General features: G+C 40.9%; 2 long non-coding RNA genes across 4 annotated transcripts; one reads left to right on the forward strand and one right to left on the reverse strand.

Moving 5' to 3' along the window:
- Positions 1-7477: 7477 nt before the first annotated feature.
- LOC132446363 (uncharacterized) lies at positions 7478-8857 on the forward strand. Of its 2 annotated transcripts, none has more exons than XR_009522818.1 (4): positions 7478-7572; positions 7667-7860; positions 8000-8147; positions 8388-8759. It is a non-coding gene; the product is annotated as an uncharacterized LOC132446363 (long non-coding RNA). The 2 variants fall into 2 exon arrangements; XR_009522819.1 differs by adding an exon at positions 8776-8857 and having other exon boundaries at positions 7484-7860; positions 8388-8592.
- Positions 8858-9224: 367 nt separating this feature from the next.
- Positions 9225-11977, reverse strand: LOC132446362 (uncharacterized). 2 transcript variants are annotated; one of them, XR_009522817.1, is made up of 6 exons: positions 11570-11977; positions 10803-11057; positions 10457-10647; positions 10002-10149; positions 9690-9889; positions 9225-9576 (listed from the first exon to the last, which is right to left on the reverse strand). It is a non-coding gene; the product is annotated as an uncharacterized LOC132446362 (long non-coding RNA). The 2 variants fall into 2 exon arrangements; XR_009522816.1 differs by having other exon boundaries at positions 9690-10149; positions 11570-11976.
- Between the last annotated feature and the right edge of the window lie 652 nt (positions 11978-12629).

The raw sequence follows: 12629 nt of genomic DNA on the forward strand, positions 1-12629 counted from the left end.
TAGCGCAGCAGATCGAGATCTTTTCTATGAACTAATCTTTACTCTATGAACTAACTAGCAGGCAAGCCTGTATTGGTAATGGTCAAGAGGATTCAGCACTTATACAGTATGATTAAAGTTACTACACTAGCTGATGGTGCCTGATCTTTCACTCATATCAAGCTAAAGTTAACACGTTAACATTTAATTAGCTAACGTTAGCCAACCAGAAGTTAGCAGGGAAAAGTAAAATTACAGCCAAGGCTATATTACTTAAAATGTAGGCTACCCCAGCTTCTCATACTAAATGACTGTCTCATTTACTCTAATACTGATCGATTACATTACATAGTAGACATGGTAGACTACAAAGTAGACGTTACCTTTTTGGATGCGACTGGTCGTAAATCACCTCAGCTGTAACAGCTGTCAAATGTAGGCTAATGCGCGAGTACACAATGCGCGAGTCGAGATGAGAGATGCAACGTGATCTGTCAAACGTGAGTGATTGATAGAGAGGTTGTCACTGTGTGTGTGTGATTGGCGCAGATTGTGGACAGGTCAGCTGCAGGATTTTCATTCATAACGAGCATCTGACTCGTATTACTAAATATTACTCGTCAAAAGTGCTTTATCCGCACCGGATACTCGCGGGCCCTTGTAAACAGCGAGCAAGAAGAGAAATAGGGCAGAGTGAGTACGGTTGAGACATGAGTACAGTTGAGACACCCTACATAACTTGCGTGCGCAATGATCCTGAGCCGTGATTTTTAGTTTGCACATGCGTACTAACATCCTCTTCTACCCCGGGAAATTTGAGCAACATACTCAGCTCCGCTACGAAGATATCGGCGAAAGTTTTTTTTAGCAAGGTAAGATCTTGATTTTACATGTCCCTGCTACAATATGTTATTAACCATAGGTGATCAACAAACGCAATTTACATCATTACAAACGTTATTCTGTGCACTATAAATATACATAATTCATGCTATCATGTCAATCAAGGTCACTGCATAATCTAGCGAAAAGCGTGAGGTGGTCGGACGGGTACAGTTGAGACACAATGTCTCAACTGTACCCGCGATCGCATACCATTACATAACATGGAGTTACGTTGTGCAGTTTAACGACAGCAGGTTAGAAGTCAAAGTTGGACAACAAAACAAACAAATTAAAATAAAATGTTATATTTTGGATATTCGAACTGTTCTTTATTAATGGATGTCCTTTCAAACATGAAAATAGTAAGAATTATTTATCTTGGGGTCTAAATAAGCAAGGTGGGAGATCGGGTACAGTTGAGACAGCTTGATTGTGATAGAGCCTATGCTACCTCATAGTAGAAATGAAAAAGACATGCAGTGTGTGTATATGTATAGGTGTATGTGTATATGTGTGAGTGTTTGCTGGCCATGTTTTGTAGCCTATAGATTTATGTTTCTTCGATGCCTGTTGCAGGATGCCTCGTAACAGAGTAAGAACCACAGATAGCGGTGTATCAGCGCAGGAGTTAGAGAGAGCATCCAATGCAGTGCTGCAAGGGAGGTCCATTAGGAGTGTGGCAGAGGAATTTAGGGTTCCTGTAGCTTCACTTGGCCGCTACGCGAAAAGGAAGCGTGAGTTGGAGGAGAATGGCTCAAACCTTTTGCCCTCAGTAGGACACAAAAGCTGCAATACAGTTTTTAATGATGATCAGGAAGGCAGGTTGGAGCTGTATGTGAGGAAAGCAGCAGCCTTGTATTATGGGCTGCCCCCAAAAGAGGTAGGAATGCACCAAAAACACCTATAGGGAGAGACCAGGCTATACAGTAGGCCTATATAGTGAGAAATAAACTGTTTTGTTGTACATCAGTTTTCTGTAAATGTATGTATTTTGAGCTTAAAGGGGAAATCCAATGTAGATTGATAGCCTTATTGTTGGAGGTCACTGTGTGCTGTCCATGAGAAAAAGAACAACACAATTTGGCATAGTTAAAGTATATATATTAGAGCTGTCAAGCGATTAAAATATTTAATCGTGATTAATCGCATTAATGTCATAGTTAACTCACGATTAATCGCAAATTATTTTTCTATGCTAAATATCCCTTGATTTCTTTGTCCCATAATTCTTCTCATTTTAATTCTCTTATCAACATGATGTACATGATGAAGTGCATCGGCTTGCCTTGTGCAAATGATTTTTTATTGATAACAACATTGGCATATACTGATCAAAACAGGACGATACAAAAAAAGAGCCTATAGTGCAATTAAACGACTGCTTTGAACAAATGTCATTTGAACATAGCAGTCAGGCTATTGCTTCTTTGTTTTGAGCCAAAGAAAAAAAAAAAAAAAAAAGTATTTTTTTTTTTAAATAAAAGAATTGCGTTAATCGCGCGATAATTTTTTTAACGCCGTTAAAGCCGTTAATAACGCGTTTAACTGACAGCTCTAATATATATATATATATATTAAATTTTTTGATTATTGTTTCAGATTCGCAAATTGGCCTTTGAAGTCGCTTGCTTTTATGGCCTGGCTTTTCCAAAGAAGTGGGGGGACAGTCGCATGGCCGGAAAGAGTTGGTTCACTAACTTCATGCGAAGGCATCAAAGCCTTTCAATCCGGAAGCCTCAGGCCACGAGTTTGCATCGGAATTCGAATTTCAACAGAATCAATGTGGACTCATTTTTCAAGAAGCTGGCCAGTGTGTCCACCAGGCACTTCCTACAGGCTAAGGATGTGTGGAACATGGATGAGACCGGGCTGGTCACAGTCCAAAAGCCGGGCTTCATGGTGGCCTCCAAGGGAGTGAGAAGAGTGGGGGCAGTCACCTCTGGGGAGAGAGGAACCCTGGTCACCATGGCACTGGCAGGTAATGCCCTGGGGAACATCATCCCCCCCCATTTCGTCTTTCCCCGCAAGAGGTTCCTGCCACACTTCATCGCTGGCGGTCCAGAGGGGTCAATAGGAACAGCAAATGGCAGTGGTTGGATGCAGGAGGATGACTTCCTGGAGTTCCTAAAGCACTTCATCAACCACACCAGGCCCACTGAGGAAAAGAAGGTCCTTTTACTTCTCGATAATCACTCCTCCCATATCTCAATGAAAGCCATTGACCTTTGCCGTGCAAGTGGTGTGGTCATGCTATCCTTCCCACCACATTGTACGCACCACCTTCAACCCCTGGACAAGGCTGTGTATGGGCCTCTGAAGAGGTATCTTAATGGGGAGATGGACAGGTGGCACCGTCAGAACCCAGGCAAGTCAATCACCATCTATGACCTTCCAAGTCTCCTGAATAATATCTTGCTGCGTGGAGCATCGCCACAGAATGTTCAGGCTGGCTTCTCTTCCACTGGCATCTGGCCATACAATCCAGATGTCTTTAAGGAAGCTGACTTTGCCCCTGCTTTAGTAACTGACAGGCCGAACCCAGAAAGCCAGGCTGCCCTCACTACAGCCGGGCCATCCACGCTGGCCACCCTTCCACCTGGGTTGTCCCCTCCTGCCCTCACTACAGCCGGGCCATCCACGCTGGCCACCCTTCCACCTGGGTTGTCCCCTCCTGCCCTCACTACAGCCGGGCCATCCACGCTGGCCACCCTTCCACCTGGGTTGTCCCCTCCTGCCCTCACTACAGCCGGGTCATCCACGCTGGCCACCCTTCCACCTGGGTTGTCCCCTCCTGCCCTCACTACAGCCGGGCCATCCACGCTGGCCACCCTTCCACCTGGGTTGTCCCCTCCTGCCCTCACTACAGCCGGGCCATCCACGCTGGCCACCCTTCCACCTGGGTTAGCCGGGCCATCCATGCTTGCCACTAGTGCATCTCAGTGGTCCCTCACAGAGGGTGACCTTTCACCTCTTTTCCCTATCCCTACTGAGCTTCCCAAACATATTTTTTCTGTCAGCTCGGATGGTGTCCCAGAAGTCACTCTGACCCTGGTTCCTATATCTTTAGAAGAGGAAGTCGTTTCTACCCAAGTAAGAAAAAATATATTTACTATATATATTTTTTTTTTTTGTAATGTATTGACTGCCACATTCTGAAAGTAAAATATTCATGAGTGTGTGTGTGTGTGTGTCTATGTATGTATGTATGTGTGTGTGTGTGTGTGTGTGGGATGGGGGGGGGGGGGGGGGGTTGTGTGTGGGTGTGTGCATGTGTGTCTATCTCTGTGTGTTTATCTTAACCAGGAGCCTGCAGTGTTTTCACCAGAGTCGGTCCGGCCGTACCCGAAAGCTTCCCCGAGAAAGGCCAATCGGCAGCAACGCAAGAAAAAGACTTCCACTATTTTAACCGACACCCCGGAAAAACAGCCCCTGGAAGAGGAGAAGAAAGCCTCCTCTTTGAAAGTAAAACGGAAGATCATAGAAACGAAGGAGGGAGGAAAAAGGAGTAAGAAGACAAATTCAGATACTCAGTGTCTGGTGTGTGCTGAATGGTTTTCGGCCTCAAAGCCTGGTGAGAAGTGGGTGTCGTGCTGCGGGTGTGGGTTGTGGTCCCATTTTGAATGCACCACTGGTGACAAACAGTATGTTTGTCATCACTGTGAGGAGTGAGATAATAAAGTGAAAAAATAAATGAATTAAATAAATGAATTTCTTGCTTAAATATTTTGTCCAGTTCTTTTATAATAAAGTTTAAAGTTTTTTCAATGCTTGGTCAGTCACCATCAATGGGTTTAAATGGGTGTCTCAACTGTACCCGGGTACCGTCTCAACTGTACTCACCATGGGTACGGTTGAGACAAAATCGCACCTCATGTATATGAGCAAATTATGAATAAATTAAATTGGTTAGGGGTATTATTGATTGATTCTATTTTAGTATACAATCAAAGGGAACAGCATATCAAATATCACTTATTTTCAGTGTCTAGTTTTTGTGCAGTAGTGTAAAAAGCCAAAAGTGTCTCAACCGTACTCGCTCTACCCTACTATCGTGAGAGACTGCGTATTCATGTGATACAGTTCATTTTTCTCATGTCGGCAGCCGATCCCTGCAAATTGCTCATTCAGGATGATAGTAGGCTAAACTTACACTACACAGCGAGCCACAAGAGCAGTAGCCTATTAACAGTGGGGTGTAACCATTAACGTGATAGTGTTATTAACGTGCACACATGCGACTGGGGTTCGACTCTATAAAGTGACGTCCGTCACGGTAGAGTCCGTAACGCTCGGAAATAATACAAAAAATAAGACCAGGATGACAATTGTTGCTAATATGTCATCTTTATAAAAGTTAGCTTTGCTTGAAAAGTTTGGCAGACATTGCTTTCAAAATGCATGTTTTATGACAACTTTTCCTAAAAAACGTTATGGACGTTACATGAGTTGTCCCATAAACGGGCATCATAACAGCACGTTCCACCAGCCAATGGAAAGACACAAAGTACATAACTGATTTACATATTGACACAACAGCCCTTCCTGATGAAAAGTCAGGTTAGAAGACATCCGTAGGTGATTTTTTTTTGTTGCCATACTGCCCATTCAGAAAGTCATACAATTTTGTTCACTGAAAAATAAATGTTTACAGTATTGCGTCTCCTCATTGTAGTGAGAAAAACATGTATTTGCATGAATATTGTGATCAGATGTATTTTGTACTTCAAAATATAGACCTTGATGATACATTTTAAATAGGTTTTGTTATTAATGTGGCTACTTTATTTTTTCATGGTGAGGTTGACATTTGCATGGAATTGACCATTAACTACATCCAAGCTGAAAGGTACTATTTTCTCTAAAGACTTGGCTTCCTCAAAAAAAATCCCCACGCCACGCCACTGATGGCCAAGGAATGTAAACTATGTCCAACCTTGCACGCTAGTGATGGTCTTTGATATTTTCCTGTTTCTTCATTCAATCCAGCCAGACATCCAGTAGCATTGACAAATAGATTATACTCCCCAGGTTTTATTAGGTCTCTTATAGTCTTTACAGGTTTACTTTTATTCACCTCTAGGAGCAATCTGCCAAGCTCTCGCAGTTATTGGCGGACAAACTGGTGTTGGCTGATTACTTTCTCAACCTTCTTGAATAATCTGTAACCATACTTCAGGAGGCAGGGGTTTTTCTTCACTGCAACTGCAATGTTGTCTTGATTCATGTTGCTTAAGAACTTCCAGTATGCATTGCTATATCCATGTGGAACAGGTTCAGCAAATGCACACAATGCTTGAACTCTTGATTTACCCCGTTTTGAGGGGTTACACCGGGGCTTGAATTGGCAGACTTGAAAATGTCACCACACTCGTTTTGTCAACAACCCATAGCAGTACACACAATGAGCAAATTTTCCTCCTTTACTTTTTTTCGTTGGTTACTTACATGGGATAAGCTTACCTCTGTTCTTCTCCAAAACATCGATGTTATGTTCAAAATTCCCCTTATTTCGGATGTAATCTAACTGTCGTCTTCTTTGGCAAACTAAATGCCTTTGCTACATCTACTTTATCACTGTGCTTGCGCCACAATTGTCTTGACATTTTCTGAACAACTTGTCCACAGTAAAAGAAGCTATGTTTCTTGTCATATTTCCTTGATCCATCCTCCCCTTTTAAAACTGAGTTAACATAAACACATGGCTCTTCTTCAAAGGGCAGTGGAACACTTGAATCCTTATTAGTATGTGTTTGAGCCATTGTTTCCTCATTCTCATCAGCTATTGTTTCATAGTTCTGTCTTGTGCTTTCGCTGGACCCAGAGCTGCTCTGGCTTGAAGTCTCTTACTTCTGCTCTGACTTGATGGAAAGACATTCCGACTGATGGACTTACTTTAGCTTTTGACAGTGGATGTAACTTTGTTCTTGGCTTTAGCCTTCATGGATAATTCCAAGTCTGTGCTTTCCTCACTGGGTTGTGGAATATAGTCATCTTCACTCTCAACACTTGAGTCATCTGATCCAATAAAAAAATCAAATCAAATTAACACAACCTCCGTATTTCTGTCTAATCCGTGTATGGTTCGTTCTTTGAATATTCCGATTTAAAACAAAGTCTGAAAAACCAAATAACAGTCGTTTTTTTGTTTTTTCTGATTTGGTTTTGAAACGGAAAAAGGGCAAAAGGAATAAACAAATAAACGGCATTTAATTTGTGTTTGGGTTTTGTTTGTTGGTTTTTTAAACCCGAAACAGAAAAACAAAAATAGATACATTTGTAGGCTACACCAGAAGGCAGAACGCAGCGAGCGAAGAAAAAAGAGCCTACCACCTAGCCTTAGTTATGGCCGCACTTGAACCATATGGGGATTTTATTCGGGAACTATTTCACAATGGAAAGACACACGACGAGATCAGTACCGCTCTAAGGCAATCTGGTGCACCGAAGTGCTCCGTTATGACGGTGAGGAGGTTCTGTGTGGAGCACAACCTGCGAAGAAGAAATCTAGTTTCCGACACTGATTTGGAAATGGCAGTGGTTTCTTCCATCAACAAGGTAGGCCTATGTGTGTATTTAAACTTTTAAGTAGGCCTATACATAATCGATAATCGATGATACCTATCATCGATCGGTGTGCATGCTGGGGAAAGCAGAGTTGGGAGAGTCTTACGAGACGTTCATCAGCCATACCACGATTTGCGAAGACATGTAAGTAACTTAGAGTAAGTAAACAGTGAAAACTAAATATTCATGAAACACAGGAGCAAAAAGAATTTTAATTATACTTCTCTTCCTTTCAAAGAGTGCTCGTAATCTGAACCCCATTCCCTACCATGCAGAATATATGGGCCATAAACTGCACATGGATCAAAATGAGAAGCTTGGCATGTTCGGTGTCACACATGTGGTGGCAGTTGACGGCAACAGCAGCAACATTTTTGCAAATGCCACCATGCCTGTGAAAAACAATCTGCTTATTTATGAGCAGGTATACAGGTGTGTCCTACTTGCAAAGTAAACTTGTCATTATGTTTTGTATGGCTCCTCATATCAAACTGAAAGTATGATTCCAAGTTTATTTCAGTGTAATGCATTTTACTCACTGTACTATATGTATGTGTCTAATTTCTACCAGATGTGCAGTGGTTGCCAATGGGATGTGGGACCAAGTCAGAGTTGACCATGGGAAGGAGTTCTATCTGTGCCTGTACATCCAGGAAATCCTTTCCAGGCACAGGTAAAACCTCAGCAGGCAACCATACTTGCAGACTACATCTTCAAGGGTACGTCTTTGTATTACTACTAAAAAGGGAGACGAAAGGTGAAATCAGATTATATGGCCACAGTGAAAACAGACAGAATTTGTGTCAAATGGAATCTGAAGCATCTGAATATGTCAGCATTTGTCCACAGCTTCAAACAAAATATTGAGCAGTTACTATTGGTAGCAGTTACTATTCATTTTAAGCAGATTATCGCCCTCACTTATTTTTCAAACATACTGAATTTTGTGTTCACAACAGAATCTTAGGGTGGAGCGGATTTGGCCTGAAGTCAATAACCGGGTAAACTACCCAATGAAGCAGGCCCTGGTGCACCTGACTGACCAAGAGGCCATAGACATGCAGAACAACACAGTGAAGTTCTGTGTGTCTAACCTGACGTGCCAACTCAGCCAGATTGGGCTAGACAGGGTTGTGCAGTCATGGAATGCACATAGGATTCCAGGTATGCTAAAAATAAATTGTGAATGAATCATGTCAGCCCAAAATAAACGTACTACTAATATTTTATAATCCTATTTTTATTTGCTATTCTCTTCACCATTATATATTTTATTTTCAAATGTCTTGAAATGTGAAATGTGCTATAATTTTTTTTTACTTCGGCTTAAAATGTTTCCTTTACAAGGTAGAGGAATACCTAATGAACTAGCTGCAGCAGGATGTCCAGCACAGATATCGGAGGACCTGCTACCCAGTGCTTCTGTTGCATAGTGCATTTCATGAAGCCCTTTTCTGCCTGCTGAATGCCACGGAGAGGAATGTGTGAAATGTTTTGATGGATGTGTGACTGCCTGTGTATACTGTTAAGTGTTAAGTGTGATTAACTGTACATGTTCTAAATGATGCTGTTAATAATGTATGTGTTTATCTGCCGTTTTCACAGTAGAGTTTCAAGAAAAGACTTCAATAAAACCTGTTGCAAGGAAACCACTTGTGTCTGCGAATGCTTGAGAGGGATTTATAGAACTGTCATAACCGGACAGCTGCTGAATATTTTACATTTGTCCATCTACATGTGAATCACTATTTTATAACCAAACAAAATAGTATGTAAAATGAATGACAATAGAACGATTTTCAGAAAGAACTACAATTTATTGGGCAAATAACAATTTAACATAACATTTTAACACATAATAATAGTAATAACTAATTTAAAATAGAATAAAACATAAAAATGAAAGGTACATTGATAACTAACAAAAGATGAACATTTGGTGAACAAAAACAATAACTTAAGAAATTATATTATGCAGTACAGCCAGTGCCTCGTCCAGCCCCACCACTGGCTGCGTGTTGCCTCCGTAAAAGTCCCCACCTCTGCATTTAGGGCAGTAGGTGTGGCTAACCTGCCATTGCTCCACACAGCTGCTGCAGCCCAGGATGGTTCTGCAGCAGCTGGCAAATATGGGCTCCTTCATAGGATCTGCAGTTTAAATAGAGAATTTTTAGATTAGGGACTTTAAGGAGGCTCTTGGACTTTTTTGAAGAATACTTTTTAAAAACTTTCATGGTAAATAATAATAACATATTACAAACCTCCACATATGATACAGGCAAATGCTGCCTTCACAGCTGCCGCCTGGCTGTTACTCAGGCTTATTGATGTCCTTCGGTTTGCCTGTGCAAAATTTGCAAGGTCTTGGAGCGTCTTGGATACATCTTTTAGACCCTGAGAAGCGAGGATGACCTCCTCTATTTGGTCAACGACCAAGGGAAGGTCTGTGTCCTCATGTTGACTGAAAAATATACAGAACATATTGTTAAGAGTGTATTAACTTGGACTTTCTTTTTTATATTAGGGAAGGATAGTTGTTCTGTATTTGTTTTGTTTTGTATTTATTCAGTGACCTTTGGTATGCAATTTATCACAGATAGCTTACCTACCTTTCTCTCCTTCTTTTATTATTCTTCCCCCCCCCCCCCCCCCCGGTTCTCTGCATCTGGTCTTGGGGAACAGCAAAGATCTTTCTTGCATGCTGCTTCCAGAATGCAGATCCTGTATTGTATGGTTGTTTTAGCATTAGTGTCTATTGACAACACAGAGCAATTGTGGTAAAAACAACAACACTTGAAAGGACCCAATTTGAAAAGACAGTAGCCGGACAGACACTCTGTAGTATGGACACTTCTGATCCAATTCAATTTCTAATCAGAATAGATCTATTCCTATAATGCGAAAAGTGTGATAGGAGTGAACGGAGTGTTCCACAGCATTGAGAAGAGCTGTGTAATAAACATTTATAACACTAATAAGGGCCATGGATTAGGACAGTCTAACAGATGTATGCAATGATTGACTGTACCTCTGTTTCCCTCACAGTCCAGGATCTCATTTGCATGGCTGTCCACAAGCACAATAGGCTTGTCGTCGCCCAGAGCCTCCACCACTATTTCCCTTATGCTATTAACAGATGCCTCAAACTCAGAAAATCGTACTGCCACCGTTTTCCGGGTCACTGGCCTTCCATCCACCACCGCCGCTATAAAGACATTCCTGAGTATAAACATAAACAAAACACTGAAGCCCATTTATAATGCCCAATACACCCTGTTCCAAAATTAATTATACTCACAGACGTTAGACGTTCAAACACAAAATGTTTGAAAGTGATATTGACAAAGAAAAATGTTCAGTGTACTTGTATTTACCTTGTGTTTAGCTTTGGACCCACAGCTCTGGGAGCAGACAGAGCTCCTGAGGCAACGGGGAGAGCACTGCTGGATGGGCGGCGAAAGGCAAAGCGAGCAGCAGGGTTTTGACCTTGAGAACCTTGATCAGCTGTGCTCTCCCCGTGTACCTCATAGTGGCCACCGTCTTTGAGGTCTGAGACTGAAAGCTCCCTCTGGTCCAGGGAGTATCCCTCTGTTGCTGTCATCAGTAAAATACAGAGAGTGTGGATGGACCTGAAAATAAACATTTTTGATCAAACTTTATTTGAAGGGATATGCATAAGAATGACATGAAACCTGTCATGAACCTGAAGCAGTCTTCATGAATGTTAATAACTTGTTATAACAATTCAGTCAACATAAGTGACTGCATTCATACAGTCCACTTTGTCATTAAACAAGACAGCATGACCTGTCATGTAACGTCACATAGCAGTCCTAATTATCAAACTTAAAGAAGCTCGAGCTTTACGTTAACATTGATCAATAAAAACATTAATCACAATGAATTACAAACCACAATTAACTATTCAAACATTAACCACATATTATTAACCATATGTGGTTGATTTTGAGATTGGCTGTCATGAGACCATGAACATTATAATTGCGTCTTCATGACAATAGGCCTATGTGATATATCATAGCCTAATGTATGTAGCCTATTGTACAATATGTAGGCTACTTGTCAATTTAGATGTATTTTAATGTTTTATGACCAGCTAGGTTTCTTAGTAAACAGCCACCTGGAATATCATGGTGATCTTCTCCACAGTCATATCGTCCACTCGCAAACTAAGTCGCCGGCTCCCACGGAAAACAATAAAGCTGGCCATTGTAGAATGCGAGACTCAATGGAAAGTTTGAAACATCTTTATATGTATTTTTTTTAAACCACGTGCCCTTTTCCCGGCATTCATTGTGGTTTTATCTAAATATCACACAAACAAAACAAGCAACTGGATTATTCAGTATTCCCGTTTTGATTTAAAAAACAGAAAAATGCCGTTTATTTGTTTATTCCTTTTGCCCTTTTTCAGTTTCAAAACCAAATCAGAAAAACCAAAAAACGACTGTTATTTGGTTTTTCTGATTTTGTTTTAAAGCGGAATATTCAAAGAACGAACCATACACGGATTCAGTCTCCAATTGAAAAACTGACTACAATTTTCAACTATTTAATGGCACAGATCTAATGCATGGTCTATAAGCATGGCCTAGTCAGTAAACCGGGTGTTGAATTCAGTAATGTGACATTTCAAGGACGAAAATTATGGACGAAGGGACTTGCAGGACAGCAGCGGTTTCTCCTTGGCCTATGGGCCGCCATTTCAATCTTGGAGGGAGAATTGCACTCTGTGCTGTCATCAGTTGAATCGTAGAGACTATTGGAAAAATCTGGTATTCTATCCTTCATCTGCAAAAAATGAGTTTTGTCAAGGTTATCCAATTTTTTTTAATTAAATAAATTAAAAGTAAAAGACGTGAGGAAAAATTTCACATCAACTATCTTATGTTTTTCAGATGCCTACCAGAATACTTTTTGTCCTTCTTAGCTTTGGCACGAAATATGATTGGTCACTGGAATGATCTTTCAGAGAATCAGGATCATCAGTTTCAACTATAGTTGAATCTGAATGGTACAGGGGTCCTGAAGAATCTTGTCCACTATCCAGCTGGTAATAAATGTATGTCAAATTATTGTTATCCACTTTTTTTGACATAGTTTTGAAAAGATAAAAAGTGAAACACTTATTTCTTTCTTTCTTGTTTATTTCGAATATGTAGACAAAACAAAAACAACAA

This window comes from Gadus macrocephalus, chromosome 18, assembly GCF_031168955.1.
Source record: "Gadus macrocephalus chromosome 18, ASM3116895v1".
Lineage (NCBI taxonomy): Eukaryota > Metazoa > Chordata > Actinopteri > Gadiformes > Gadidae > Gadus > Gadus macrocephalus.